At 42.1% G+C, this 25,487-nt stretch overlaps 1 long non-coding RNA gene across 2 annotated transcripts in view; it reads left to right on the forward strand.

Moving 5' to 3' along the window:
* The window catches only part of LOC119563780, an 84,742-nt gene extending 72,317 nt beyond the window's left edge, over nucleotides 1-12,425 (forward strand). For both annotated transcript variants that reach the window (XR_006286010.1, XR_006286009.1), the window contains one exon: nucleotides 11,658-12,425. This is a non-coding gene — a long non-coding RNA (uncharacterized LOC119563780). The remainder of the gene's footprint in view (nucleotides 1-11,657) is intronic.
* Nucleotides 12,426-25,487: the final 13,062 nt, after the last annotated feature.

Below are 25,487 nucleotides of genomic sequence, written 5' to 3' on the forward strand. Positions count from 1 at the left end.
CACAGCTTCATTGCAGCCTGAGAGCCAGATTCTCCTCTTCAAATTGGCTTCCCTACAGTACATCATGCGAGTGGCCAGAGGATCTGGAATCTGGCCATAGGTGGCTAGCTGAGAATTCCTCAGGCAGGGGAAGGTCTCAGCTGGTATATAGCTAGCAGAGGTAGCTCCTGCCTCAGTTCTCGCTGCAGATGGGAAGGGGTATATCAAAGGTGGAAAGGACTGAGGAGGTGGTGTGGCAGAGCACAGCACAGTACAGCTCCACACCTCCAATTCTCAGCTGGGAAGTTGTCCTTCAGGAGCAACTAGGCTCCTCGGTCTTCTCCTTCTGGCCCATTCCTAGGAAAGGGGAACTGAAACTGCTACAAAATCTGTTGCTAATGCAGGGCCTATGGCTTTAGACTTAGCTCTTGCTTTTGAACAGAAGATGGACAGAAAATGCAATCACAGTAAATATGAAATAGCCCGTAGTAATGGACTCATCATTTGGAGGGATCAACCCATCCATTCATTGTCAAGAGGGTGGGGGTGGTGAAAATGATACATCAGGTACAAATTGGTCAGAAAACAGATGTGCCATGAGAGGGTGCAAGGGACAAGCTGACGTACCTTGTGTGGTGTTCCTTACTCCCTCCAACAAGGTGTTTGACAAAGATCTGCTTCATTTAGTCTCTCAGTTCCAGCTGCCTCTGAATTACATAGCTTGAGCGGCTGAAAGCTGAGGTTCTCTGCAACTTGCATCACTGTGGTTTTCTCTTGGGACTAAATTCAGCCCCATTTTTTAAGTGAAAGGAACTTGTATTGACTACAGTGGGAGCTACCGCTGCTCATGGCAATGAAGAATTAACCTGTGGGAGTGCTGGGGTACAGTTCACTTCATCGGATGCATCGGATGAAGTGAGCTGTAGCTCATGAAAGCTTATGCTCAAATAAATTGGTTAGTCTCTAAGGTGCCACAAGTCCCCCTTTTCTTTTTGCGAATACAGACTAACACGGCTGCTACGCTGAAACTTGGGGTATAGTGCACATAAATTGAATTAAGGGTGTTCTGTCTTCTCTTATAACTTTCTGTGAGTGGCTTTTTTTGCTTCCCCCTCCATTAGTTCCCTCAGCAGCGTTGCCAACTCTTGCAATATTTACTGCTTTTCTTTAAGCTGCAGCACCTGGAGCTAGGAATCTCAGCTTTCATTTAAAAAAAACAAAAGTGTGTAGAACTTCTGGCTGTGGGGAAAAGCTTGACAGTGGGAACAGAGTATAGCCGAAAGGCTCAGAAACCAAGCAAGAAAATAACCCAACAATTTTCTTTGTCTGTCTAGATTTTTTTTTTTTTTACCTTATACCATGATTTTTGGGGTCCTGACTGTCTGAGGTTGGTAATATTGTTCACTATGGAAATCTCGCTCAGTTCTGTTGCAACTAGAACAGAATCAAATCGGTGCTAGCTCCACTAATAAACCGGGAATGTTGTGGTGCAGAGAATGACCTCTCTAACCTCCCATCGCAAAGGTCTCTGATGTTGTCTCCCATACAACATGTCCTGGTCCTCTCTAGGAACTGAATGACCAAAAGTTATATGGTTTTAACTTAAAAGTGTAATGTGCGCCCTACATGCAGCTTAAACTGCTGTATTGCTGTTGAATGTGGCACACTGAGTCTCTCTCCTCAAGCAGACAATGAGAGCGCTAGGTAGCTTCAGAACCCATGTTCCCTGCCTCTCAGGCAAGTAGCACTAATTAGAGTGAGGTGTAATAGCAGAAAAGACATTATATTTGAGATTTGAGAAATCTCCAGGTGCCTTACAAAGGAGAGCAGTACCATTATCCCCATTTTACAGACAGGGAAACTGAGGCACAAGAAGCGGCTACGGCTTGCCCCAGATCACCCAGCAGCCAGTGGCAGAGCCAGGAATAAACCCAGGTCTCCTGAGTCCCAGTCCAGTTCACTGTCCATTAGTCCACACTGCTTCCCTCTCTTTTATTACAGTGATGAATTTGAACCATGTGAGACATTGATTATAGTTGGATGTCTGCATTTTGGGGCTTGTCAACCCCCCCCCCAACCCGTAAATCTGTACGCTCATAGCATGGTCCCATCAAGCCATGGCTAGTCACATAGCATAAACCACAATGGGAGAGGGTAGAGGAAAGAAAAGGGATTCAATTCACTCTTGAAGTGGAAGGAATTCAGAGGAAGCCGAGGGAGTTCAGAGCTATTTGCCTTCCTTCAGGCACGCTATCAGCCATTGTATAAGCTTCAAAACAAACCTCCTCCAACATGACAGCCCTTTGAATGCCGCAGCGGTGGAGAATTAGGCTGTGACGGGGGTGGGGGGGGGGGGTCATTTTTAACATTCTTGCATTGTAGGCTGGATAAAAGCTTTGAGCTGCTGCGGAATGACAGACATTCCAAGTACTTTAACTTGGGAACCCTATCCATCGTCTGTCAGTGTGCAATAATCACCTTTCGGGACATTAAAATGGGAACGGCATCGCAGTTACAGAAATTAAGCCATGATATGATGGAGCTTGTCAGCTACTAATCTCTTTTCTAAATATATACATGTTTCTTGTCTCCTTGTATTAAATCATGCTGTAAAAATATTTAGCTATTAAATAAAATAGTATATGACTATAATCAGTAAAGCACTAGAGATTCTTCCCTTCTCCCCCTCTGGATAGGGAACAAAGCTTCCCACCACATCACTGCGAAGTTCAGTGATCATTCCAAGTAGATGTGGGTAATCTACTGAGTTGTTAGGGCTGTTGGAGGCTTTGTGTTAAGCCCAGCTACACGAGGCATTGGAGTTAATGAGTTAAGTTCAGGTCAGAGCTGCAGAGAGCTGTTTACCCAAGATTCTAAACTCCGGCTCATGAGTCCCCACGGGCTGCCTTGGAAAAGCTTATGAACTCACTGCTATTTGCTTAATAAGGTCAGAATGGAAAGCAAAGCTCCAGAGGAACCAATGGCTTTTATTATTAGGAAAACACACAGCCTTTGTAAGGAGAGGCAGGATGGTCCATTGGCTAGAGCACTGGGCTGGGACTCAGGAGACCTGCGTGCCATTCCTGACTCTGCCACTCAAGTGCTGTTAAATATGACAGATCACTTCACCGTTCCCCGCCAATCTTTCACCCTTCTTCTGTCTTGTCTGTTTAGTGCAGTTCTTATTTGGACAGGTTTGTTGTCTCTTGCCATGTGTTTGTATTGTGCCGAGCGCAGTGGGGTCCCAATCTCAGTTGAGTCTGTAGACACTAACCTAATACAGATAATTAATACAGAGTAAATTTTTCTAGCTTATTCACAACTTATTGACCAGATGTAATGTGTTGTAGCATCTCCTTAGTGGAAGGTCGCGTATGGTAGCTAGTGAGCTATAGTACACAGAGGTAAAAGCAGGTATAAAGTATTTATCATCATGATAAATCACTAATATATTTGGTTACATGTTTCTTCTCCCCTAGGATCCTCTGCTTTCCCCTTTTTTCCCCATTGCTTTCAAAGGCCACATGTCAAGACACATTTTCCTCCCCCTCTGAAGACACTGAACCTCCTGGCTTATTATTAGTTATTAAAGAATGTTATAGTCGCTGAATTGAGCAATCATTAAATAAATACAACTAAATAATGTATAAAAAACCCTGAATGTAAGTGCTTCCCGTTTTTGCTTACTCTGCCCAGTAAGAATGTCTGTGCTCTCTCCTTTTCCTTTTCCTTTTCCTTTTCCTACTTTCCTGCTTTCCTGCGAGATAGACTGAACTCGAAAGCCTCTCCATAGTTGATCAGAATGCCTGTGAGAGGCTTAACAGATACATTGCCTCAGCAATTTCTTGTTCAGCAGCTTGTTTACATTTAGCACTTTGGCTTAAAAGATTCCAAATTGAAAACACTGTGAAACGTAATTCAAATAATCTATTATTCAGTGTTTACTTACTTCTTGCAAGTCTTCAAGGGGCACTTACAGCCTACCAAGAATTAATCAAATAATTAATTCTAGGAAATCAGTGGTTCAGCTAGAATACAAGGGGGCCGTATTTTCAAGAGCTCATTTTAGGCACCAAAATAAGGCCCTGATACCAGAAGGGTGCGTGCACATACTTAGCTGTGCCCGTTGCATGCAGTGGCACGACACCCAGTCCGTGAAGTTAAGCACATGCCAAGGTTATTTAGAATCAGGGCCTATGTGACCAAACTTCCCAGAAGCTCAGCATGTTGAGTACTGAGTTCTTTAGGCCATCTCCTCCTTATTTAGGTGATAAAATGGGATCTGAGCTTTTTTTTCCCCAGGAAATCCAGTGCTAACTTTGGATGCCGAGCAGCCTGTTGTTTGCTCATTGACCCCTGGAATGCAGAGTCCAGTGTGTCTCCTGGCGGATCCCAGGGCCACTCTGTTGTTTGGACTCTGTATCACTCTCTGATCCCTTGGGACAGTACACCTATAAGTGAGCACTTGAAAATTTGGCCTTAAGTGACTGGTTTATAAGGAACCATGGATGCATTCTGCAGAGTTCCCAGAATGGCTTCAAATACATAGTTTGGGGTTTTGGTTAAATGTGTTGCATTGTAGTGCTTTGAAAATGAAGGAAAGCTAGCCCATGGTCAAGCAAGGAATAATGTAAGCTTCAATACACCTCTTTGCCAGCACACTTTATCTCTCTGACCTGCAAAGAACACAAAACAAAACCTGACAGCTGTGGTAAGGACTGTTGTCGTTTTGAAGGTGTTCACTGGAATGGAGCCTGGTTCTGAGTCCAACAAACTCATTACACATTTAAGCCTGAGATATGTCTGTAGAAGTTAAAGGCCAGCGCAACGACATGCTCTATCACGCAAAAAGAACAGAAGTACTTGTGGCACCTTAGAGACTAACAGATTTATTTGAGCATAAGCTTTGCATCCGATGAAGTGAGCTGTAGCTCACGAAAGCTTATGCTCAAATAAATTTGTTAGTCTCTAAGGTGCCACTAGTACTCCTTTTCTTTTTGCGAATACAGACTAACACGGCTGCTACTCTGAAACCATGCTCTATCACTTAACTCTCAAGCTATTGGAAATGATTCTGAACTATGGCCACTTAGCACTGGAATAAGTATTAGCATAGCAATATGGTTGTAGCAAATTAACAAACAACCCCTAAAATCCTTAGACAAGACGGCCAAATCCTGCACTTCCTGTTGGGGAGGAAGTGAATCGGTTTTTCAATAATAAACATGTTTTTAAAGTGGCTAGAAGGAGGTGGTTCCTATTCTTTACTTTTTCTCCGTTCTCCCCGTTTTTTATTTTCTCACCAGCTGATGCCCACCAGTAGGGTCATGCTGCCCCCTCCCCCAGTTCTCTGAACCCTGGGCCACTTCGGCATGATCCAGATTTTGCTGTTAGCTCCTGTCTCAATAATGAGTCAACCAAAACGCTGGACTGGAACGCCCTGACCTCTGAGGATTCAGCCAAATCCAGGTCCAAACTTTACGCTTCACTGGCCTGTCTCTCATATAACTGACTCTTTCTCGCTCAGCTTTTCCCCTCAATTGTCTCCTTTTTTTCAGTGCGTTCAAAACTAGGTGCTACAGATTTAATTATGCTTGCCTTCACTCTATTTGTGCTGGCATACTCAGTCTCCCCTATAGCTGATAGTCTGTCAGCCAGACAAAGAGCTTAGGCTGGCTGTTGTTCAGCGTATTATTCTTCCAACCCATGTCAGCGGACAGCTTGTTATCTTAAGGGGCAGGGAGCTTTTGTAGCAAAGTATCAAAAATTAGGTCAACAATTTAATACGAGTTCCTTACATTTCATGATAAAATGGCCCATTAAGGGCCATGAAAGCACCATAAAACCCTGGACAGAGAAGTAATCATTAGAATACTTCCCATTCCTCTTTTAATGTACTGAATTTTTTTTTCTTTCCAATTCAGCCCCATCTAGAGCCAGTAAGCGTATGGGGAAATAAAAGAAATCTAATTCGTTACAGTAAAAAAATACATTAAAAAATGTCCAGAGATCTGATGGAGAAGGGAAATATTGTGGAAATACAGTGAAGGATTCATTGAAGTGAAGTTGAACTGGAGGGCACACATATGCTGGGATTTTTCAATAGAGGTAAAAGGAATTTCAGTAGGATTTAGGCACCAAACTCTGTTAGGTTCCTTTGGGGGAAAAACTCATCCATTAGGGGCCTGATTCCAAACCCACTGAAATAGGTGGGAGTTTTCCCATTGACTTAGTAGACTTTGGATCAGACCTTAAATTAGCTGGAGCATGTGTGTGATTATTGATTTGTTAATGTGAGTTATTTGTATTGTGGTAGCACCTCGGAGCCCCAGTCACAGACTTCATTGTGCTAGGCTCTGTACAAACTGAACAAAAAGATGGTCTCTGCCCACCAAAAGGTTGTAGTCTATGTGTGACCGAATGCACCTCTGTATTCACACCCCCTACACACCATTGTAGTAATCTTTCTACAAAATACACCTGGTGAGGTATCACTTGAAATCTAATAACTTGGTGGTCAATAATATCCTGGTGAAATGTATGTAGCAACATTATATGTAAAGCTATGAACATAAACTGAAATCATGACGGAATTATGTTTTCCAGACAAGACTGGGAAGTGGGTAACACTGTTTCTCAGAAACTAAGGACAAGCTGGTGCCTCTAGCCAGGTGTCATCAAAGCTGATGGGCAATCACCTATCCTTTCAATTGGCCATTCTTTGGCAAGGAAGGGGACAAGAATAAACAGATCTGCCTCTTAGCAGCCAACAGCATGGGACCTCTACCACCACCAGACTCCTTGTCTCTGTCCTCACAGTAGGAATGAATTTTATCTGGGGGAAGGGGTATGCACAGGAATAAAAATGTGGCCATTTTTGGAGGGGCACTTTTGGTGCCCCCCATGGCCAGAGAAGCTGGCTCTCCCCTCCGTGGCTCTGGAGGACCTGGTTCTTCCATATCCCCCCGCGCCACCCCTAGGGCCAGTTGAGCTCAGTCTCCCTTGGCAGCTGGAGAAGCTGGATCTCCCCCTTCAGCTTCAGCCCCAGGGCTGGAGGAGCTGTCGTCTCCACCCCAGCATGGGGCTGGAAGAGCTCGCTCTTCCGGCCCCAGCCAAGGAGAAGTTCTGTGCCCCCACTGATTGGGGGGCCATGCTGCTGCTTCCCCCCGCCCCCTTTGCGCTCACCCCTGTCTGGGGGTAACCCTCAGGAAAATGCATTTCAAGGGTGACTAAACTATAAAAATGAGGGGCAAAACACCCCAAGTTATCACTCCCTAGCTCTCTGTCTTTCACCTAAGAAAACAAATGAAACAACTGTTGTACTTTGGGAGCAGATCCTGGCCTGAGAGTTAGTTGGCAGTGTTATTGGGACCCAGTGGTAAGAATTTCACCTTAAACTAGACTTGGTTACTTTAGCAGTCTTAGGAAGCATTTTATCTTTATTTTTCTTGTGACCATTTCTGACTTTAATGCCTTCTACTTGTAGTCACTTAAAATCTATCTCTTTGTAGCTAAATAAACGTGTTTGATTCTTTAATCAAAATCTATCCAGTGTTGTGAACTGAATGGGGGAGGAACTGGAACTAAGTGTGTGTTGGGGGTTACCCTGCAAGTAGATACCAAGGCTGCTGGAAGCCAGTGTGTGGCTGGTGTGTTGGTGACAGGTTGCTGGGTCAGAGTTGCAGGACCAGGGCTGTGGCTATGCACAGACACTCAGGGTGTGACCTGCATGCTGTTTGGCTGCTTGTGAGGAGCCCAGTTTGGCAGCTACAGCAGCAAAGCATTGTGAGGCACTCAAGATTGCAGGGCAAGGGTGACACAGCCCCTCACTGGTCTGGATTGCACCCCACAATGTCATAAAACAGATACATTATTTTATTCCGTGAACATCTCGTGTCCATCAATTTGGGATCATTTAAACTCTTCAAGCTCCTCAGCACACTGGCGGGTGTTAAGAAAGTTCATGGATCCGAAACTCCTGGGAAACTCACCAGGGAACTGAAGCTAAATCCCATCTTAATTCTACCTATATAATCTTGTTTTCTGCATCATAAATGCTTGTTGTTGTTTTATGGATCTAGGGCCCCAGTCAATTATTTTTCACACTAGTAGAATGGAAGCATAAAATAATCGGCACTTCATGCTAAGCCTGAAATATTTGGCCTGCCCTCCCATTAGCTCATCATTGGAAACAAATGCAGGTGATCTCCTCCTCCAACATAAATATTTCTCAAATTCTAAATGGCTTGAAGGTGTTTGTTTCATCTCAGATGCACTTTTCATTTTCCACATGATAAGGACAACTGAGTGATAGCACTTCTGCTGAATGTTATGGGAACCAAATAATAAATAAGAGGATAGAAGGTGCGGGGGACAGAAATATAGTCACAGATACCTGGCTTGACCCCTACCAGTGAATTAATGAGGAGCTCCGTTAAGTGGAATGATGTGCCTGCACAAAGAGTGTCACTGAGCATCTCAAATGCGGAGAGAGAGAGAGAGAGAGAGAGAGAGAGAGAGTGAAAACACAAAGAGGAAGTGCAGCAATGCCTAAATACCTTTTCAAATCTGGGCCTTGGTCACTTCTGAAAATGTTATTGTAAGTCACTTAGGAGCCTGTCACTTTTGAAAATGGGACTTAGAAGCCTAATCACTCCGGCACTTTGAAAATTTGACTCAAGCTCTGTGTGCATCTGAGCAACCATCTTTTAAATGGGTCCAATAATACTTAACTAGCTCACAAGGTATAGCCAAGTTAAATTATGTCTGTAAAGCACTTTAAGTGCAAGGTATTATTATTACCTACTGCAGCAAGCCTGCCAATAAGAGTTGTATAAAACTTTCACAGCTTCTCACAAGAGCCTTTATGCTATTTATTAAGTGAGGTTTTCTGTCACTTCATGCTCAGCTGAAATATTGTCCAGCAGGCTGGAGGACCCAATTATACCACCAGCTTCAGCATTTGAATGATCCTTGTATTTAGAGTAGAGGAGCTATTGAACCCTCTGAATATTCGATTTAAATATTTATCAGGAGCACTGATGATGAATGGTTCTACTGGCTTCTCAGTCCATTAATATAGAAAAACTATACAACAAAGCTAAGGGAAAAGAATCTCTAATTAGTACGTGTCTGCTTTAAGCATGTTAGTGTAGAGATGGAATTAAAATGAATATTTCCCATCCCTCAGAGGGAATTTTTATTAGTAAATGAACTGAACCTTTCACAGATCCTTCCAAATTTCATTCCACTAACTTCTTATTAGCAGCGGAATCTTTTAAGATATTTTAGGCAAAGGTAGAAGTCTTTGCTTTTTAAGTCACCTTGCATTAGGTTTTTTTTTATAGGGGCAAAATCCTGCTGTCCCCTCACTAAATGAGGCAGAATTGCATGGGATAGGGCCATGCTGAGTGTAGTAAAACCTAAATACTGGTTTGAAAAAAAGCTGGACTCAAGTGACTTGCCCAGGGTCATTCATTGAGTTATTGGCATAGGAATAGCTCCAATGATTCCTAACAATCTGTCTAGCTACTGGACAATTTGGCTATAGCAGTTTTGCTGTTTCTTGGTAAAATAATAATGGATATTCTGCTTCTGCATGGCTAATTCTTTCATTTTAATGTAAGGCATTTATAGAGTGCCCTAAATTTATACCGGGTTTTACAAACACATGGAGTGTAGCGTGTTCCCTATGATAAAGTGCTTGTAATCTGAAAGGCCCCGCTCATACATTGTGATCCACACCATCCCAGGCCATGCCCACCTGCATTCCCTTTGAACTTAATGGGGTTATGCGTTGATGCAGCCGTGCATCTGTGTAGGCTGCATTTCAGGATAGACTTAACACTAGACAAGACACACGACCTCAGTTCATGGGATGGCGAGTATAGGGATGGAGAAGTGGGATTGTATAATAGATTAGATTTAAGCAGCTATTGGAAAGAGAGATTAAATGGCTCATTCCACCAAGCTCGCACCTGACTCCTATCAGTGTGATGGTTTTATGTGCACCTTTTTAAGAAGCTGTTCTGCAAAAGCCCACACTTGTTCCTTGTCAGTGACGCCAAAACTTGAAACTAACCCCCACGTTCACTATTTTGGCATTTTTAAAAAAAATTCAAGAAGGTTCCGTTAATTCCATGGATTTCAGTTAAATTTTGATTTTAATCAAAAGCCTTGGGAGGGTGTTTTGAAGAGTAAATTTAATTTCACTTAATTTCAGCGTCCCCTTGACCGCATGTGTGTGTTACAAACAGGTGAAGAACAGCACTTGATAATGCACTGAGCTTCAAGTACAACTGAACACACACAGGACTTATGCTGTTTTATTATAGGGTTTATACAGCCCTGATCACTGTAGTGTCTTATTGCCTTCCAGTTGTATATCAAGAGACGTGACTAACATCTGACATGTGGACACTAAGTATTGCATTGGCCAGGAATTGAACCTATTGAGTTTGAATAATTCAATTATTTTCTATTTAAAAGGCCACCAATGCAGTATCTTCTACAACTTCCAGAGTCATAACAGAACAAGGAGTAATGGTCTCAAGTTGCAGTGGGGGAGGTTTAACCTGGATATTAGGAAAAAAACTTTTTCACTAGGACGGTGGTGAAGCACTGGAATGGGTTACCTCGGGAGGTGGTGGAATCTACTTCCTTAGAGGTTTTTAAGGTCAGGCCTGACAAAGCCCTGGCTGGGATGATTTAGTGGGGGATTGGTCCTGCTTTGAGCAGGGGGTTGGACTAGATGACCTCCTGAGGTCCCTTCCAACCCTGATATTCTATGATAAAATATGGCATTAATATAACTGCTGGTTTAGAAGAGACGTTAGCGGCGTGTAATAACACTGTTATCTTACAGCCGTTGCTATAAATAATGGTCATCTTTTGGTACATTTTCAGCACAGAACCCACTTTTACATTAAAAAAAATAAAGTGAGAACAAACTGTTCTTGTTTGAAGTGAAACCACTTTAAACACAGCTGCAGCCACCTGAACAATCAGCACTCCTGAAATATAAACACTTAGTTGTAGCAATCAGACACATGTAGAAATAAAATGGCCATCAAGCTGCTATGTACAATGAAAACTCTGGCTAAACACCCTTGTCTCTCTCTGTATCCTTGTAAACCATGTGCCTTTCTGTGCCAAAAGTTACTACTGGCTACAAAAATGTTGTCTTGAACTGGCTAGCGTGCATGTGTATCAGTCCCTCTATGAATGGAATCAGAATTGCCCAGGTGTGTGGCAGGGCCCTATATTGCTAACAACGAATGGGGATTCAGTGTTTGCTTATGTGACAGGATACTGTGATTCTGGAGGAGGCTGTGAATTTTATTCTCACTCGGCCATGGAGTGCCATTTGGCACTGCTCTGCCACATAGACTCCTAAGTAACAACGGTTTTATGAGGTTTCTGTGGAGAGAGGGGGGGAAACGGAGTAAAACAAATACAGTGAGTATTCAAGCACTTGAGATACTGAAATGCTGTTACTGGGACACAGGAGATTTTAAAGTCGTGATCACAATAGGATCCTAGTCTATGACTTGAGCTCCTAGACACTATGGTAATACAAATATATAAACAATACTGATAAAGGGAAAGCAAAAGCGATTGAAATAGAATTTTACTTTTACCTAGGTAAATTGCTTATGGATCTACATCTGATCTTTTAGGAAGAAGACAAGATGGCCATCTCTTGATCCATGGTCATCGGAAGGAGAAAAATATTCTTGCTGGGACCAAAACTGCTGATTACTCTTGAGCTGTTGTGTCATCTTCCTTAGGTAATGCTGGGAATTACTGAGTCCCATCATATGATTAAGTAAAACTCAGTATTCTAAGGGATTCTGCAGTCCATTGCTGTAGTTTAGATACACTGCCATTAGATATTGTTTGAGTACTGACTTGTTCCATAGTGGTAAAATGGGGCTGAAAGCAATTAGCCAGATTTGGAAGCATGGGGGATGATCGGTTGTTTTGCATCTTCTCAAATGCTTTGTATGTTTGACTTTTATCTGCAATTTAAAATCAAAAGGTTCATTTTTCATCAGTTTGCAATCTGCTGATGAAAAGGCCAATCCTACAGCCACTCTTCACTGGATTAAACATGATAATTGTATTTACATGAGAGGATACTGCTTGTCCCAACTCTTTCTGGGGAAAAAAAGGGGTCGCAATGGAACTTCTGTTTCCACTTGATGCATTAAGAGCCCCATCCTATTAAAAGGCAGTTTTTTAAAAGAGTTGGTCTTTTGCCTTTCAGTCATAACAGAGAAGCATAAATATGCAAGTGTGTATTTTCTTATAATTATTGGCCTGAATCCTGCAGTTGAACATCAATGGGACTTTGTGCATCTATGGATCTGAATGCTGAATCAGGGCCAAAATCTCTTCAAAGTAGGTATCCTAGTTTCCTGGCAATTTATTTTAAATAAATAATAATAAGCAGCACTGAAGTAATTCCAGTCACTCTCCGCCTTTCATAAACTGTTAACCAAGCCACTTATTTGGAAAGTGGTCTCTCCTGGCCTGATTTGGGTTTTACGAGATGTTGGGGGATCGTCATAGCAGGTACTACACTGCCACCAGCACAGCTGTTGCTAACCCACACTACAAGCTCTTTAATCCTTGTCAGTTTGACGTTAACGTTCCTTGGTGTATTGAGTTTGCTGAGGGGAGGAAGCGACAGGCTGTCAGACAACTTTGATTTATTCAATAACACAATTCGTTTTCTGTGGAAGTGGCCCCTAACCGAACCCCTGGATCTTCACACCCTGGAACGTTGGGATCCAAATGCAAACTTTGCGGCAAAGTCTGGTGGTAGTGTCAGGTTGCTGTTCTGCAGGAAATGGACTATGGATGGAAAATGCTATAGTAGCCAGAGGCTAAACATCCACAGATATCCATCACCCACAGCCATGTCACATGTATACACTAATAGGGGTGTGGGGATACAACCAGGGCAATGCACATACCCCTGCCACTGTCCAGCAGAGGCAATAAGAGCTCTGTAGAAATGGCTAGCAGAGAGATGCCCCAGCTTTCTGTTATACGCAGAAACACTGTGGAGCCCCTTATTCAGCAACGCAGGGAAGTAAGGTTCAGATTATGGCTTGAGATATGGCGTGGAGAGCAGGGACTACTCATCCGTATCCCCAGCTGAGGGCAAGGAGGGGTCACAGAGGAGTGTGGAGTAGAAGGAGTCCTGGGTCCACGCCTCCCATTCACTGACCAGCCAGATTATCTGACTGAGCACGTGGGGGAAGTAAACTGCTCCACAGAAAGGTAAGGAGAGCGCAAGGGAGAAATTGTGACCGAGCCTCTGTTCATTCTCGGATCTGCTCCGGGGACAGTGCGGCTATTATATTATTTATTTGTGTTGCAGTCGTGCCTATGGGCCCCCCCTCGTGGACCAGAACCCCATTATGCTAGGGGCTGTACAATCAGCCCACAAAAAAGTCCCTGCCCGTAAGAGTTTGCAATCTAATTATAAGACAGGAGAAAGATCGTGGAGTCATCGTGGGTAGTTCTCTGAAGATGTCCACGCAGTGTGCAGCGACAGTCAAAAAAAAAAAAGAAGCAAACGGGATGTTAGGAATCATTAAAAAAGGGATAGAGAATAAGACAGAGAATATCTCATTGCCCTTGTATAAATCCCTGGTACACCCACATCTTGAATACTGCGTACAGATGTGGTCCCCTCATCTCAAAAAACATATACTGGCATTAGAAAATGTTCAGAAAAGGGCAACTAAAATGATGGGGTTTGGAACGGGTCCCATATGAGGAGAGATTAAAGAGGCTAGGACTTTTCAGCTTGGAAAAGAGGAGACTAAGGGGGGATATGTTAGAAGTATATAAAATCATGAGTGGTGTGGAGAAAGTGAATAAGGAAAGGTTATTTACTTGTTTCCATAATATAAGAACTAGGGGCCACCAAATGAAATTAATGGGTAGCAGGTTTAAAGCAAATAAAAGGAAGTTCTTCTTCACTCAGCGCACAGTCATCCTGTGGAGCTCCTTGCCTGAGGAGGTTATGAAGGCTAGCACTATAACAGGGTTTAAAAGAGAACTGGATAAATTCATGGAGGTTAAGTCCATCAATGGCTATTAGCCAGGATGGGTAAGGAATGGTGTCCCTAGCCTCTGTTTGTCAGAGGGTGGAGATGGATGACAGGAGAGAGATCACTAGATCATTTCCTCTTAGGTTCACTCCCTCTGGGACACCTGGCATTGGCCACTGTCGGTAGACAGGATACTGGGCTGGATGGACCTTTGGTCTGACCCAGTATGGCCATTCTTATGTTTTTACAAGAGACACATTGCAATTTTACAGTCTGCTAACCCTGTGTGAACATGGATCACATGTAGAAAGAATGAGTGAGCATTTAAACTGGTGCTGAAAGCTGCAGCTAATCACCGTTGGAGATACCAAGACATTGTCTAATAAAGAGGATGAGAAGCACATACAGACAGGCTGGTGCAGGAGTATCATAGAGTTTTTGTTGGTTTGTTTTTTTTGTTTTAAAGCCAGAACTTTGGCTCATTTTGTAGCCCATGTGCATACTATGATGTGTAGATGGGAAAGAGACAGAGAGAAAATACCTATCACAAATCATACCTTTCAACACACTGTATAGTCTGTTAAAATTCAGTCATGCCTTTTGTGCTTGTACTCCATTAATCATTTTCACTTGTGAAAATAAGGGTAAACTTATATCACCAATCTGCATTAAGATCATGTCATCTTTATCCTGCAGTTGTTTCTCTTTTGAGACAGCCGGAGTCAACCTTTCGTCTCATAAAAACTGGGGTGGAAGAGAAGTATCTTTTTTTTTTTTAAAGTGGTAAGTATCTGCCGTGACAATTGGGACTCCTAATGGTGGTTTATATTTATCTCTCTCTCAATGGGAAGGTTTTCTAGGGGGATCCTCTGTCTTGTGTCTTCATTGTTGTGCCATTAAGTGATGCAGGATGTAGGTTTAAGCTTTTTGTCCGTATAAATCTATAGATAGGAAACATGGACTCAGAATATGATTGTTCCCCCACCCTTAATACTAAAGATTGTTGGCTTGCTATGCACCTCCTTTGCTGAAGTGGTGGTAACTGAAATTCCCTGGGGCACGATGGTCATTTGTCATATTTTCATAGTTAACTTTTTAGGAGGCGCCAACCTTGAAAGAATGTGACTGCTGTTAGTCAGCAAGAGTTGACACGGCTTTACTCTATGAACAAAACAAGGGCTCTGAGATTTAGACTGGTTTTACACTGCTGTAATTCCATGGAGTTTTAAAATGGCGTCCATGTGCTCAGAATTGGACCCTGTGAGCTGAGGTAAAGTCAAGGTTGTGAGACACACTTAAAAAGAGCAAAAGAATTCATAATAAAGCTCTCGTTCTTTTTTTAACTCAGGCTGTTGGCATTGCTGAAGTCTCACTGCACTCTTTGTTCTGATGCAGCATGCGTGCTATAATTCAAAGACAATATGAATTAAGAAGTAATAATATGTTCTTGTATAGTGCCTTCAGTCCAAAGTTCTTGAGCACTTTCCAGTACTAGCTAACTAAGCCTAAACTACATCACTGAGCTAGATAAGGGGGAGCGGTGTGTGTGTGTAAAATAAACAAATACACCACTTCACACCATTGCAATGCAGCCACCTCTGGGGTCAAACTCCATGGTTTGTGTGTGGTTGCCTGGGTATGTGTAAATGGCATTGCTGCACATGGTCCCATGCTTTTAGCTTGCTTTGTCAAAGTCCTCTCCGAGTGTGCATTCACATTCTGTCCTTGACCAAAGGCATGTCTCCCAACAGAGAGAGATTCTCCCTCTCTGTTGTTTGGTCTGCATAAAAAGATAAGATTCTACTATAGCTGACAGCGAATGGAGTTACTCCTTTAGCCCCAGTGATAGAGGCTCATGCCTTTAGAGCTGGATGTTCTGGGTTCCTTTGCTATTGACACACTGTGTGGAGAGGGGAGGGTGTTTGTATACACTTAACAATTTCTAAGATGCTTATATCAAATAATATGGACCAAATTCAGAGACGGATTTAGCATCTGCGACTGCTATTCTAGTCAGAACTTGGCATGTATTTTTAACAGTGGGACAGCAGCTAGTGCAACTATTAGTCTGTCTGCTCTCTTCCCTCTGGGTGCGTAACATTAATAGATTGTAATTAAATGAGGTTTTGGCCAACGCTTTCAAAAGCGACTGGTGATTTTCGGTGCCCAACTTTAAGCACTGTTAAGAGGCCAGATTTTCAGAGGTCAAATGCCTCGTCACGTTCTGAAAATCAGGCCCCTTTAAGGCATGTTTAGTTGAACAGACCAAACCTGAGACCCCAAAATGACCACCCACTTTTGAAAATTTAAGCCTGCATCCTTTAAAATATATAGTTTGAAATGTTGCTTGAGATGGAAAAATAAAGGTGTCAGGTCCTCACATCTAGCCTTTGTCTAAATCTTGCAGTTTCTTTCTGTATAACATCTCTAGGATACAGCCTTTCCTCTCTGGCCAGACAGCTATCGCTCTCACCCAGGCTCAGATCGTCTTACCTCAATTGCTGCAACATCCTTTTCTCTGGCCTTGACCAATGCAATCTTGCCCTGCTCATATCAATTCAATATATCGCTGCAAAGTTCATCTGCCTTACTAGTCGTTTTGATCAAGTTACCCCTCTTTGATCAAGTTATCCCTCTGCCGCCTCTCTTGCATCAAACGTAAGCTGCTCATCTTCCTCTTCAAGACCCTCCCTGACCCACTCTCACCCTACCTACGTATCATCTCTGTGATGCCAGCTCCTGCCTCCAACCAATGTGGCCAGCTTCCATTGCCCACTTGTTACCTTTTCAAGCAAGTACTTGTGTGCTTTCTCCCATGCTGCCCCTCATTCTTGGGAGCAGCTCCCCCATAAAGCAAAGTTGTTATCTTTCAGCGCCTTCTTTAAAGCAGTTCTTTGCTGAGATTCCTAAAAACCACTTGACCACTTGGCAAGGTCATTAGTGTGCTAAGGCCACTGCTTAGTAAGCTGACCACTGCTGTCTCACTGTTTCCTTGTACTCCCTTAGATGGTAAGCTGTTTGAGGCAGAGATCATCTCTTTGTTCTGTGTTGGTATAACACCTAGCAGAATACTGTCCTTGTCTATGTCTGAGGAGCTCCTAATTGCTGTGGCAATATATGTATGCTGTTCTTTCATATACAGTAGTACTGCTTGGCTCCTATAAATCTGGACTGATGCTAGGCATTTTTTCTCCTGGTCTTTTACCTTCTCAGCAATGGTAATTGAAAAAGTAAACATTTCATTTGTCATGTTAGATCACGGAGAAATAACAGGCTATTCATTATTTGGCACTGATTCTTCTGCTAAATCCCAGCTAGAATGGAGAGACATGCATGCTCCTTTGAGATTCCTTCTTCGTTCTGCGGCATTGATTTGGTAGCAATTTGCAAAGAATTATTAATAATTTGTGATTTTTTGCTTTTAAAACTAATCTAAAGATGTGGAATGAGCCTCAAATGTGAGCTCCACTGGAGTGGAATGCAAATATCCAAGCTAGAGGGGATTCTACTGAGTTTACGGCCTTGTCCTGCAAAGTGCTAGCTGTTTCAGTGAGAGCTAAGAGAACTCCATGCCTTATCACCATTAGGGCGAGAACTGGTTGAAAAATCAAATGACGTTTTGGTAAAAATTGTAATCCTTTATTTTTCCTCAAAACCAGCATTTAGGTCCTGACGGTGCAATTCATTTGGTATGGGCAGGGTCATATTAACTTCACTGGGGCTCTGCCTGGGCATGACAAATTGTAGGATTTGGACTTTAAGTACAATCACTCCTGCCATTCGCTGGTGATCCATGATGTAGAGTCTGGTATATTTAATTCTGCCACTTTTTTCTGCTCTTTATTATAGTTGTTTTAGGCAATGGCCATTTAATTTTAGAGGTCAGTTTAAAGTACTAAAATGTTACAGTAAATTATAAATTAAATTTTCAAGAACCTGTTGAAAGACTCTTTAAAAAAAATCTATAGGTCAGTTTTAATTGATCATATGCCAGCCAATTTCACATTACTTTGAAATTCTGCCTTAATGACAGGTAGTGGAAAACCCCCAGAGTTTTTGAAACAAAGAGGGAAAAAATACTTTGAGTTAAGCCAGTGTTATGTTTATATTTTCTGCACAACAGCAAAATCAATAGTTTTATTCTTGCCAAAAGCCCATAGCAATATTTCTTAGATCACCTGAATTTCAATAGGGTGCGGGGGATTAATCACAAGTATGAAGAGTCTGGTGCTCAGTTTCCTGCTAGAAAAAATATTTTCTCAAATGTACAATTCCATCTCTCTGCTGACCCCCAGCTAAATCACAGTTTTGATGGAGTCACTATGTATTGTATGTATGGCTTGAAAGTGACATATCCTTTATGATCATGAAAGTCAAAAGACACTGTAGCAAGTGACATTGCAAGTAATATTAGCTGTTCCTACATTCAGTTTGACCACTAATATAGATGGGACTAAGCTTCAGGATCAACCCACATGTTGAACGCCCACTGACTTGAACTGGAGGTCTGCATGGGAAGTGACTCCGCAGTAGGACTCATGAGAAATTCTAACGTGGCACGTCCAGTGGGTGAAGTCCTCCTCTCATCCCATGCAGCAGCAGTATATACACTTCCCCATGCTGCCGGGCCTCCACAGCTGACCTCAAGATGCCACCTCTAAGGATGAAAGAAGATAGCTCAGTCTTCATGACTTCTGAGATCTCAGCTCCTCTGCTGATGTTACCAACAAGCATGTGAATTGGGGCCGTGGTTTTTATGATAGAATGCTTGTCCATTCAGGGCTGGACTGAAACCAACTGCTACTTTGTAGAAACCACCAAGCAGCAAATGGGTATAAAGATTTTTGTGCATCCGGGCCTTGTCTGTGGAAACTACAGCCAGTGTCCTGATGTTTTAAATAGGTTTATACAGTCATACATATATTTAGTATTTACAGGCGAAATACTGTAGTGGAGCAAATAGAAATACAGAAGAATGTCTATTTTTTCCATTATCCGTTTTTTTAGCTGCTCCGATACAGATGACACCCATTAGGGCTCAAAGGGAAATAACAGTCCGCATTCATTCTGGCATTTCTGCCACAAACATGTTTTAAATTGCAAAAGCTCTTGGCAATGATTCATCTATTTAGTACACTTCAGGAATAAAGAATGTGAATTGTGAAGCAATCGGAGTTATGAGCTGCAGCCACAGTGAATATCAATTGACACAAAGTAACAGTAGCCCATGAATACAATCCTGTTTTCCCCCTTCATAGTGTATTAAGATGAGCAATGAAAGGAAGATGTCTAAACTTGTCAGTGGCAATCCATTCCCCCTGGATTCCTAAATACATTCAGATTCAAGTGTTCCTTTCTAGATAGTGTCACACTTCAAATATGCTGTCTTAATTTTTATTTTCCCTCCACACCTGTGGCGTTACACCTGGGATGACTTTGGCCCAGCAGCTTTAAGAAGCAGATAGTCTAGTGTTGGGCCCCAGATTGCATACACTCATACTTGCAAGTAAACTTACTCACATGAGACAGCTGATGTGAATTTGTAGGATACAGCCCTTCTTCTTAAACTTTGGGCAATGTAAGAGTTGCAAAACAAACCTTTTATTGTTGTATTTGGGGAATTTAGGTCTCAGTTCAGGAAAGCATCCCTCATCAGCAAAGCACTTTAAGCATACGTAAGCAGGCTCTGAGTGAGCTCTCTCCTGACCTCTAGTGATGAGCTGGAGGAAAAGACTTCAGGAGCAGACAGTGTTTGAGTAGACACCCCTAGTTTGCCTTGGTGTGCAGCAGATGGAGTAGCTTTGCCAAAATTACCAACTTTGGCTGGTTTGGGGTTACAAATCATTCTGGTATTTGAATGCAGGGGTAATGAAATGTTATCCTTATTGTACGAGTAAAGGGCAGCAGAATTGTGCTTAGTACATCCTGATTGAGGGAGGTCACCCTAAATTGAACCTCACTTGCTAACTAAGGAGCCAGATCCCAGTGAGGCTGAGAGTGGGTCGGGACAGGTGTTTCCACCTGGCTGTATGAACTCGCCCAAAAGAGTTCTAGCACCATTTGACCTGTCTCTTGCCAACGTTTACAGACAGAGCTGATTAGACTCTCAATTGAGACTCTTTGTTTCCAGCTGGTGACTCATGGAGCTGACATCACTGCTGAGCAGGGCTAGGGGCTGAGCCTTAGACCTTGTGCGCGGACAGTGTTGCAGTGCAAAACAACATAGAAACTCGACAGGCAGAAAGGCTGCCCACTACAAGCTGAAATCACTGACAGCTGAATTAAGTGGAGGAACCTCAGATTGTGACATCCTACCCCTGTGAACGCACCTCTGAACTTCTGGGTCTTTGCTAACCAAGGACTGGCACCCGTGAGTGGGGTGCAGTGGAGGGAAAGGGGAGTGGTGTGTTAAGTGACATTCGTTTATTGGACTTTCACAACACAAGATGAGACACTGAAGCAAAGGACAATGCCCAATGCACTGTGGAGTGGATGTTTTGCTTTTGAATTGTGGTGTTTTCCCAAATTAATGTTGGGTTCTCTTTCCCCGGCTTTTAATAAGTTTGATTTTATAACACACAGACTCAGTGCTTGCGGGTGAAGCATTGCCTCTTCAGAGCATCCGGGGGGGTGTTACATATGTGCTAAAGTGTTTTCCTAAACTGGGGCCATAAGTCTGTTTTTATACTCCTTTACCTTCCCCTTCCTCCTTCCCACATTAAAACAGCCATTTGCCACTGTTCTAACAAACAAAAAACTCCACCTAGTGGAAGCATTTAAAACCAGCAAAGGTCTGTGTGCAATGCTACATGTAGCAACAACTTCTTGGATGGCATTTCAGGTTCGTGCTGCACAGCCAACAGCAGCTTCATCCAGTACTCTACTTGAGCAATTGATATTTCATTACTGCGTTGGGATTCCCTACCTCTCCAAATCTTTTACGTGTATTGGCACTTCTAATGTACGTATCCGGTTGTATTGGGAGAGCTAATGGTTGGTTAGTTAGGTAACTGCTTAGTAATCTTCTAATAATGCATACAGTTTGAGGCAAAAGACTGGCTGTCTTAGAAGACTAACCAAAGCTCCCAGAGGTTCTGTTAGCTAAAGAAATTGATTTTATAGCCCACAAAAGGCTTTCTTTTGGAAACTGAGTAAGCAGGTGGCTGCAATTTATATAAAATTAAATTTTGAGCTTGTTGTTATGACTGGAGCTTTTCCCAGTTCACTGCTGATAGTTCTTTTTAAAAAAAATTGCAGGTGTATAAAAAGTGTTGAATTTTACTCTTAAATGTTGACCATTGACATTTGTTTTTAATCCTTTTGGAGCCAAATCTGAAATTAACAACAGGCGTATTCGTTGCTTTAACTTTCAGTTTTGAGGCGCGCCATACATCAGAGGAATCTGTGAACAAGGAAGAAAGGGACGGCTTTGTAGTCACGTCTTGTGTCACTTTCCTCCAATAGACTCTAAGCCATCATTACAATCAAAATTCTTTATCCTGAAAATTGCTGAACGAAGTTCAAAAATCTTAAAATAGAGCTTCTTCGAGGCAGAGAGTAGATTATGTAAAGTGTTCAATGCAGCATTAGCCGAGGGGTCCCCTTTTTTTCCTCCCAGAGCATCAAGGTTGAAAAGGGTGGTTGTTTTTTTAAATTTTTTTCCTTTTTTCTTCCTTTTGCTAATATTGTTTATCACAGTTAAGGAGGACTGAGGCCTCCAAAATATTTTCTCTTTTAATGAGCCCAATCCGTCAGTCCCCACTCAGCCAAAATGTGCATTAAAGACTTTGGGAGCTTTGCCAGAGTAAGGCTTGAAAGATTGTGCTTGTGACAGATGTTATGGTGATACTGTGCAGCATATCCAGGTCCTGCGAAGGGCATCCACGAGAGACGTTACACACACAGGAAATCCAGACGAGGACTTTGTCCACTCAGCACCTCAAACAAAGGGCCCTACCACTGAGCTAAAAAAAATCTCCTGTGGTGGCTTATAGTAATGAGTTCCCTATACTTTCAGTGGGCCAGTCACTGGAGAGAGGCATCTCTCTCTCATGTACACACACCCACACTCCTCAAGTTCTTTATTAATTCAGACTATATCACATGGTCATCACTTGTGCAGGCACCCATTACTGCTGGGCCAAAAGGTTCCTGTGCCATCTGTAGGAATCCTTTCTTAGGATGACCATGGTTGTGTCTTCGTGCCCTTTAAGCCACCTTCATTAGGAGCTACTAAGTGCATTCTAGGAAATGGGACACATGGCATGTTCTTGGGTCCTAGGATTTAAGCCTCGGCCCTTGAGGTTACTTCCAAAAATTCTTTGGAAATCTGTTCGTCCACAAGTTTCCAGGGTCACTCCAGCACCCCAGTATGCACCCCTCTCTAGGATTCAGACACTAGTTTACTGTTATCTGAAACCTATTTTTTTACAAACAACTTCACACCCACCGTTACGCTTTTACTTGCTTTTCCTCACTTGCATTGTGGGAGGGATCTTAATTCACCGGCTGAAATGTGGTTCATTTGCCTGAGTCAAAGCCAAGTACTTGTGTAGATGCCACTTTTAAAATCCCTGGTGAAGAATCAGAAACCTGATGGGACTTCTTCATTCACTGTAGAGGTGTTGATTTAGGAACACAGTAGGTTAAGAGGGCTAAAGCCAAATATTTAGTGCTAATCCAGAACAGAATAATTATGCCAAATTCATCCCTGAGATAAATCCTCAGATACCCTTTTTAAGACAGCTTTATGTCTGCTCTTGTGTCTTGGGGGGGCTGAGATCAGCACCCAATCTTCTGGGTACAATTGGATGGAAGAGCCTTTTCTGGATAGGATTGGGGTAAAAGCCTTCTAGAGCTTTTCTGTTCTTATTGGTTGGTTGAGGTAAATTATTTTTCAGTTTGATTCTTTACTACTGCTGGTTGAGTTAATTCACTTGTATATTAATATTTGTGCTGCTGGGAGCTCAGGGCTTTTATATGTGTCGTTTTTTAAATCTTAAATAAATCCAAAAATGCTGAGGTCTCCTGAGAAACCCGGCCATGTGTTTTGGTGCCTGAATACAAGCTGAGTTCTTTGAGGGAAAGCTGGTTCCAATGGTGGGGGAAGGGGCTGAGAACTTCTGAAAATCTGGTCACAGGTGTCAAACTCTAGTCAGGGGGACCACAGCAAAGAAAACAGAGATTATGGAGGACTTGGCGTGAAAAAAAAAAAAAAGGACGTGATGCAAATGACTGACCTTAACAAAATATTTTCATAAGGCAGAATGTCCTGTTTACAGAAACACTAGAAGAAAATGTTTGAACATTTGTAACGATCCGATGGAGAATAATATGCCAATAATAGTAACACGAGAATGGAAACCGATGTTGATGACCTATAGATTTATTTTTCTCTTTACGGGTTGGATTATTCATTTTGCTCAGTTTGAACATTGGCCCACATAGGTTTTGATGGCTGAGTTTTTTACCGACACCAAGCTCTTGCCTGTTTCTTGGAAAGAATAGATTTACAAGGGTCTAAGGAGTTCATAAAGACTAACAAAACTTAGTTAGACTGGATGGATCTTTTGGTTTCAGAACTTGATGCAAACTAGAAGTGCTTTGAATATCTGTTTTATCTTCTTCCTTCACCCCACAGAGCTACTTAGCTAAGAGATGCATACCTTGTAATCAGGCATAAAGTTACCTCATTATCTTCAGTTTAAGGCCATATTTATATATATTTCCAAAATTAACACTATCAGTACTGGTAGCTGAGAATGAAATTGTTGAAACATTTTTTTGCTACCTGCCTGAGAGAGCTTTGTTGTTGTTTTAGTCCATTCTTTCTGGTGTTTCCAAGAAGTCACCAATCTGATGTAATGGCATCTGAGTGGTACCCCATAAGGAGGTGCATATCCAATGTGCTCCCCACAAATATAATCGAGGCTTAATTTTAATTCCCAATCCAGCTTTCAGTTAATGGCTGGTAAGACACTTTCAAAGATAATATTCCTTCTCCTGTAAGTGTTGGTAGAATACATTTTCCAGAGTAACTTTCTGTGACTCAGTGGGAATCCCCCATTGCATTCACTTGCCTTTCAGCTATAAGCATTCTGGTGAGCATCACGCGAAATAATAAAACCTATCTTATCAGTGGTTAAATCATAGCAAGCTTGGTGCTCAATTATCTCCTCACCCTACCCTTGGGGGAAAAAATCTTCCCTATAGACCAGCCATTTATCTCATGTGTATATGATTAATTATTCCACTAATCCTGCTAAATGTTAGGTTAACAATTTCTGCACAAGATAGTTTCCCAATTACTTAGCCACTAATATCTTCAGCAGAACACCAACCTACCTAAGGAACTGGAAGCAATCAACCATTACACAGTCATTTGAGTCCAGACAGTGCATATACGCTCAGCTCCCTAAAGATGAAAATGTAATGACTCAGACAGCTGAAATGATAGCACTTGCCCAACTAGCCTTTTTTATTTTTTTGGTGGGAGAAGTTAGTGGCTGGATTGATAAAGTTGTTACAATCCATTACATTCCATCAGAAATTCCATTCAGCTGAAAAGTCACTTTCTTTTTTACAAGGCAAGGACATTAAAATTAAATACAAGATAAAAAAATAGAACAGGATGGGTGGTAATCTTTTCCCCCCACAGACGTCGGGACTTATATTAGGATAACTTTGTTGCCACAGCATGAGGAGTCATCTTTGATTTATACCATGTCTTGATTTAAAGCAACATGCAAATTACTTACCTAAGCCCTTCCATGTGCAATAATAATGTACTTTGCAGCTTATTCCACTTCACCCGCTTTCAGATATCATCTCCCCAAGCCGAGCGTTTTAAGTAGTATAAAAAGGTGTGGCTTAAGCATAAGGGCAATCATCATGAGGCTTAATGTAGCATGGACAAACAGAGAGCAATTTGATATCAAACTGACTGTTGTAATACTAATGTAATGCTAATGAGGGTGGGATACACTTGAATCCACAATTTTCATGTAGCATTGAGAAGAAGGGATATAATTCCAGATTGGCTGAGCAAAGCAGTGATATAAAGAACATATGAAATCTATTAAGGCCATTGTACAAACTATTGTAACGTTAGCTTGCTGAGACGACCTCTCACTTGATTGCAAATATGAAAACCATTTTAAAAACCGACACGGTTCCTATTGGCAAAGGTGTAAGTTTAGCTGGTATGTGAGACAGGGCCTCACTCATGTTTCTTGATATGTGTATAAGTTATACCTTGAAGATCACGATGCACCAGATTGTCAAGATACAATGCAGGCATCATGTAGCTCAATAACATTAGATTTTGCTGTTGACATAGCTCTTCTAAATGATATCTTAACCAGTAGGCAAGCAAAGACTGAATGACTGTTCAGTGCTGCAAAAAAGATGTGGGTAATGAGTTATGAAAAAAACAAATCT

This window comes from Chelonia mydas, chromosome 15, assembly GCF_015237465.2.
Source record: "Chelonia mydas isolate rCheMyd1 chromosome 15, rCheMyd1.pri.v2, whole genome shotgun sequence".
Classification (NCBI taxonomy): Eukaryota; Metazoa; Chordata; order Testudines; family Cheloniidae; genus Chelonia; species Chelonia mydas.